The following is a 7,117-nucleotide window of genomic DNA, read 5'->3' on the forward strand; positions in this document are numbered from 1 at the left end:
AAACTAAGTAGCAACTCGAAAGCTTTATTGGTTACTAACTAATTTGTGCTGAAATTGTGTTCAGTTTTCGATAACCGGTGAACAGTTTGAACAGTACCTCTGCAGAAAAAAGCTTTATCATTATGCAAAAAAGCTCAAAAACTTCATGTGACTTTGCAAAGGTATAGGAATTGATATTAGAACATGCAAGTTTTCTCTGCATAATAACCAATTTTTGGAAGAGAAAATTATGATTAAAGAGACCAAAGAAAAAAACTAGCAATTGCCAAAGAACGCACACTCTAATATGTAGGTTACGAAATCGAAAGTCATTTAAAACACTTTTGTATATAACTTTAAATAACTATTAGTTTTACATTTGCTTTTTTTACACAAATAAATTACGGCATTACAAACATGAAACCGGAAATGCCTTTGAAAAGTTCAAATTGCAAATGTTTTCGATAAAGTTTAACTGTCAATCAAAGCACGTGGGAATATCGATGGCTGTGATATATATGGAAAATTAGGTCAATTTAATTAGGTCACGGTTGCTAAAAGTCTCTGTGAAGTAAGGTATCAGTGAGAATTTTATTTTATTGCAAAGGCTACTTGAGCTTTAACTCAATTTATGAGATTTTTCACACAAAAGTTAAATTTTAGAATTTATTTATTGCAAAGAGTAACTTGATTGAGGAGAGCTTTCACATATAAGTTAAATTTGGGTTTGCAGAAAGACAAGAATTTACTAAAGTGGGTTATATTTATCGACTTTTCTTTATTATGAAAGCATGCTTTTTCAAACTAATAACCGTGAAAGCTTTTGAAATTTGCTTTTAGGTAAACAATATTATTTCAGATTTTTTTTAGCATTTCTGCCTTAAACCAAAATGTTAACTGATTTTACCTTCCTTTAAAAGCAATATTTGAAAAATTAATGTCGGTAATACAGTGACGAGCACACATATATATTTCCAAAATGTGAATGTGTTAAAAGCTTCGATACACCGAAAAACTTTAGAATACTCAATACCCAAATGTTTGGGCTTTTAAACCCGACTTTGGGTTCGAGGAAACATTGTTCGGCCTGAGTGCGTCGTAAACCGGCAGTGGGTAGGCGCACAAGGGTCGATCTCGCTCAATGGATGATGCACTCAAAAGGAAATAAAGAAGAACACGGGAGGAGTTTCCTCGTTATAAAAATGCACTTTATTGGGTAGAGGTAAAATAAACTTGTTACAATATTACCTGAATATGCTGGAACACAGTGGAGATCGCTGGCGGCAGATGTTAGCTGGTTGGCTGTTGAAATCAAAGAAGCCGGTTGTATAGCAAGCTACAACCGTTGACCCGCAAAATCCTCCGTTTTGGAGGGGAAAGGCACCCACACATCAACCCCGACATGCATATGCATGAGTGCTGACAAGAAGCACACATACACGCGCATGTACATGCATGCACATGCATGAGGGTGATGGTGTGGGTGGTTATAAATTAATTCGAGTATCGAGTATCGATTTGCAGAGTTGCATTGGGGGGGTCGCAATCAGATGCGGAAAAGTTAGGCATCCTGCCTAAACATGCCGGCCCCCCTTGCGATACGCAACATCGTTTTTCGCCAATGACCTCCGCTGAAACGAGAAAAATTATTATAAGACTTACACACTAAACTTAATCTAAATGAAGAGTTCGTCTGCGACGCAACATGGCCGGGAATCCCTTTCGACTTGCTTAGCATGCCACCTGAGCTAAGATGAAATAATTAGCGGTTATGAACAGTGAAGTGAATATTTCTTGCCATTGAATTGTACATAATTCTTAAATATAGAAATTCAGAATGTAAGATGTGAATTGTCGATGGCCAGTAAGGCTGGACGAAGAGGCCGAGGTCTCCATTCCAGAGTGGCACCATTGTTTGTTATTCTTTGGTTTTTTTTTTTTGGTCCGGATGGAGAGGCTGAGGTCTCCATTCCAGATTTGCGGTTTTTTTTTTTTTTTGTTGGTTGGACGAAGAGGCAGAGGTCTCCGTTCCAGACTCGAGGGTTTTGAGGTTTTTCTGGGCTGGACGAAGAGGCCGAGGTCTCCGTTCCAGCGTATAACGTGTCGTGTCGCTCTCAGGGCGACTGTGGCATTTTTATGGATGTACCAGGGCGAGTGGCCGTGAGGTTGGTTGGGTGATGCGCGTTTTCGCTGCAGCGCATGCATTTCGTCAGTTGTGTATTATATTATTACCCTACAAAACACCTGGTCACAAACCCTACCCACGCCCATGCAAATGTGACTACGAAGAAAACCCATCACCGTAAGATGACTAGTCAAATGACGTGGAGTGACGAGAGCGTTTTTTGCAAAGTATTTAGTGCTGTGATTTCGAGCAGCTTATGTGTTTCAACAAAAAACCAGCGGTGTGTGGGAGGTTGGAGCGGACGTGATTCCACGCCACCCGCGCAAAATTACTTGTTTTCGTGATACGCGTGGTGTTTTATTAACAAACCTACGTGAAAATATATGAATAAACCGAGTTTAAAACGAACCGTAGAGGCTAACGACGGTATTGATTTAATTTTGTGCGACAGCTCATGACGAATAGCGAACATCGCAATTAAATTGGAAAATGTACCAACTGCCGGTGCTTACATGCAGATTGGCGATGCGTTCTTCACGACGCGTTCTATCTGCACGTATCATTATTAGATTGCATGCAGCCCTGTCGTGTATTTATTGGTTCGCTGACAGCTGGTATGGTGAATTTGTGGTGTGCGAGTATATATATATACATACAGGTACTTGCTTGCCCTTGAAAAGAAACTAGGTCACTGGGGCAGTAGCACACTAGGCCGGTAGAAACAGTTCACTTTTCCCATTTCGGGATTTTGTCTGGTCGGGATTCTTTAATTTCGGGACTCGGATTGTTTTTGTACCGAGCCCTTATAATGACTGTTTGTGATGTTTGTTGTTGAGAAACGACAATTCCTGCCCCCCAGCCAGAAAACAGTGCCCAAAAAACGGGAAGGGTAAAAAAAACAACAAAAAAAATTTCTTTGAAAAAAATGTGAATTTTTTGCAAGGAAAGGTTGCTTTCCTTGTTTTGTCCTCCCCTTCCTTTGAGTTCCTTTGTTTTGTATGACTGAATGGTATGTGCAGTAGATGCCTATATTCGGCAGAAACACGTCAGTACCGATTCTGATGTTTTGCGGTTTTCGGTACTGCTTTGGTGTAGTTATCGGGATCCGCTTTTTTTTTCTTTCTTTATATGACAGCACTAATGAGGCTGCCGTTGGTATGTTGCGGGTTGCCATCCAGTTGATTTCCCGTAACAGGAATTTTCCAGGATGCATTAATTGTCGGATTGTGGTGGATAAATTACCCTCACCACATTGTTATTTGGAAAAGGATTTTCAAGCTAGTAAAATGTAAGTATAACAAATTCCTAACGGATTTTTAATAATTTTAATTTTTTTTTTTTTTTAATTGGTTTTCTCTTTCCTTTTTTAGTTTCAAAATGCAACAAATTATGATCAATTTGGAGTGTGGGGATGCGCAGCCCATTCGACTGATTGCGGATATCCGCTATATGGAGCGACGGAAGGGTTCCTACGAATGTCATGTGCCGGATGAGGCTTTGGCGCCGGAGATAAAACGGGTGCTGCTGGCCGTGGATCCGGAAGCACTGCGGGCCCAGCGGAAGCCCATTGTTGTGTGGGCACGTGGGAGGGCAACAGCTTGGTACGCGCGCTTCCATCGTGGGTGTGAGGGTCAGCTGTGGGTTCGTCGGACACCCCAGGTTCCGCCGTTTCAAAGGCCGTTTAGGTGCCGCGTGTGCCGGCGGTCACTAAGTTGCTTTGCGGTTCTCGTTGCCCATTTAAATCGCCATCTGGGCTTCTCCCCGTATCGGTGTTGGAGTTGCCCCAAGCGGTATGCGTCGTCCGCAGCGCTCTCCGTGCATCGCCGTCTTCGCCACTGAAGTGGGTTTCTGTGCCACTCAGTTACGGCTGTGAAGTAATTTAATTTAATATTTGTTGGAAAAAAAAAATAATAAATGGATTTATATTATCCTTCATATGATTTCGGCCTGATTAGTTAGGTTGGGGGGGGGGGGGGCTCTTGTGATTTAGCCTTGTGTTGTCTTCTCTAGTCTTAGACAGACGCAAACAAGAAACGCACCATTGGGTGGTCGAGTTGGGTAACATGGCAACTCTGTCATTTCTCGTTTTCTTGTATGTATCATACATATATACATACGTTGGTTGAACATTCCAGTATAGAGAATGAAGCAAAAACAAAAATGAATCGGAAGATTTATTTTACCGTTTTTGCTTCAATTCATGTGGAATTTTACGCATTGCTGGACAAAAAGGTAAGTGGTAAAATATTTTTCAATAATTTTACTGAAATAAATATTTCTTAGGATATTTCAGATTTTTAATTCGTTTCCTTCTATTTTTCAGGTGACTGGTGATGGAGATTTAGGACAATGGATGGGTTTGATGTATCGTTCCCTTTTTTATTCTTTTGTAAGTTTTCCTAATTTTTTATTCTTTTATTTCATTTCAGGTTCACAGCTACTTACGTGGCTTTACGGAGGCACTAAATGAAGCGCGTGATAAACAAACCGCCACCGTTAGCCCGGTCATATGTACAATTGCACAATATACGTTTGATATGTTGCAATTTGCAAAAAGATTGAAAACAAAAGTCTTTCCGCATACGCGTGAAGTGAGCATTAATAATGTGGTCGAGTGGTCAGAGACGCGAGATTGGTTACGCTCTTATATACGTTGCATTGTATGGCATCCAAATTGTTTCAAAATTGCCGTTGCAGGATCAGATGATATTGTGGGTATATACACGGATGAACCGGCAGTGGTGCCTGTGCTCAGGAGTGTTTTACGAACAATGGATTAATTCAATGGCTTGACGATTGATAGATTCAATATTGAAGTGCTATTCATACAAAAACAGTGTTATTCATTGAAACACTGTCACGGGTCGAAGCGGTAAGCGAACTTTTTGTCTGTTTCGTGAGTCCAGTGCTATACCACTTGGCCAAAACGTGAAATAAAATATTTCGAAAAATATTCAATAGATCAAGTTTCAAAGGATGGTATGTTGTCATCTCGCCAACAATTTGGTTTATGGAAGGCATGTCAACCTATATATTCTGTATTGCGACATTAACCCACCCTTACGCAAATGCTTGTGCACATATGTATGTACATGCATCACGAATATATGCCATTGGCCAATTAAAAAGTTCGCTTGACTTTGTCGTAATACGCTTCATTTGATAAACTTTGATATAATAGCAACAACAACAAAAGCTTTGCTGTAAGTCGAAAATTATTGCAATACATTGGTCTTTACCAAAAGTGGAAATAAAAAGTTTTATCCAAAGCGTTTAAGTCTAATTAATCAAAAGCAAACCAATGGCTTGGCGTCCACTAACCGCTGCAGAGTTGGCAGTGGGTTGTCAAAAAGGTGTTTGCCTTTGGACTGTGGATACAAATATGCATATAACACGGAGCGCTACACAAGCAGTATTCTTAAAACATCCAGGCCACTGCCCAATTACTTCGGTACAATGGAATGCCAATGGTACATGGCTTGCAACCGCATCCATTAGCGATACTGATATGTCATTATGGGATGTCGATAGACAACAAAATACCCCACTTCGTCGTGTTGGCCCACCTTGCTCATTGCTGAAATGGTCACCCGATGCTGCGAATCTATTTTCTGCCACTGTTGGTAATGTATTTCGTGTATGGTCGGCAAACAAAAAATGGACGCCTGAACGCTGGACAATCAATTGTGGTGTAGTACGATCGGCTTGCTGGTCACGGTGCGGCAATTTTTTTTGCTTTTTGATACAACCGGCGATAGTATTTTATATCGTTTACTTTTTCAGGATGAACAAATTTTTGCATTTGGCGCTTCACCTAAAGAAGCTTTAAAAATAGCCGAACTTACCAAATTTAATGCTGGTCGTCGTGAGGTTGGTGGCGAACCACAAGTATTAGCCTGGGGTGCAGATGGTGGTCATTTGGCTATGATGTTCAAAGATACACCCGGTATAGCACTCTTCAATACTTGTTTGAAAAAATTTGATATGACAATTTCACCATTATGTTATCTAACTGGTATAAAATACAGAATATCCTTCATATGTTTGCTTCCAAAGTAAAACACAGCGTAATACGGATACGGGTTTAACAATTGGCTGGTCGAGTGGGCGTATAGAATACTTTCCGTTTGGAAGTATGTGAATTAATTCTAAATAAATAAGACTGGTGTTTTCTGTTCTGTAGGTACATAAATACATATACATTTTTTTTTTTTTTATTTAACTATATATGTAATACATAACCTCTATGTATATATATAGTATATGAGGTAAATTGCTACATATACATGTTTACTTTTGTAATAAACAGATAACAATGCTACGAATTGGGTGGTTCGTTGGATACAGAACGTGTTTGTGAAATAAAGAAGGGCCTGAATACAATCATGGCTGAGTTAGAGGCGTCGCTGAACGCGAATAAGGCAGAAATATCACCATCAACTATGTTTGCAAGGGCCAGCATTGACGAGGGCGTAACTTACATTAATGGCTCACCACAAAATACGTTTGTACCTGGTCTTTATTGAATTGGCCGAATTTAAGGGTGTTTTCGTTGCTGGCGATGATTTTGATCAGGAGATGCTTTGCGTAATCATGTAAGTGTGTATGTAGACATATATTATGTGTATGGAAACCAATTGTGGTGTGTCGCAAACTCGGCAACGGAGTGGAGGCACCACAATTGTGTTTAAGATATTGAATTGACACTGGTTTACCCCAAGTGCACATCTAGTTCCTCATAAAAACCCCACACCCACATTGATTGCTTCGGATGTATGTAGCGCACTCCGTGCGCAACGATCAATTGGGTTAATATATATAAATGGTTTTACTTTGGTGGGGTTAATAAGAATACTGGTTACTCTTTTCTAACGTGGGGATTACGTTAGGTAGGGAAAGACGTGGCGTCAGTCTGCTACTTCCCCCCACCAGTGGTAAGGGGTGGCAGATACTGCGTGATGTATTTGGCTTTGTCAGTTAAGGCCTCGCTCAAGTCTGACACTTCCCCCCACC

General features: G+C 40.4%; 1 long non-coding RNA gene across 1 annotated transcript; it reads left to right on the top strand.

The window, feature by feature from the left end:
- The first annotated feature begins 4,246 nt into the window (after window positions 1-4,246).
- LOC137247775 (uncharacterized) lies at window positions 4,247-6,696 on the top strand. Its single transcript, XR_010951890.1, has 6 exons — window positions 4,247-4,336; window positions 4,428-4,976; window positions 5,066-5,821; window positions 5,888-6,050; window positions 6,133-6,287; window positions 6,414-6,696. It is a non-coding gene; the product is annotated as an uncharacterized lncRNA (long non-coding RNA).
- The last annotated feature ends 421 nt before the right edge of the window (window positions 6,697-7,117 follow it).

Source organism: Eurosta solidaginis, chromosome 4, assembly GCF_040869045.1.
Source record: "Eurosta solidaginis isolate ZX-2024a chromosome 4, ASM4086904v1, whole genome shotgun sequence".
Lineage (NCBI taxonomy): Eukaryota > Metazoa > Arthropoda > Insecta > Diptera > Tephritidae > Eurosta > Eurosta solidaginis.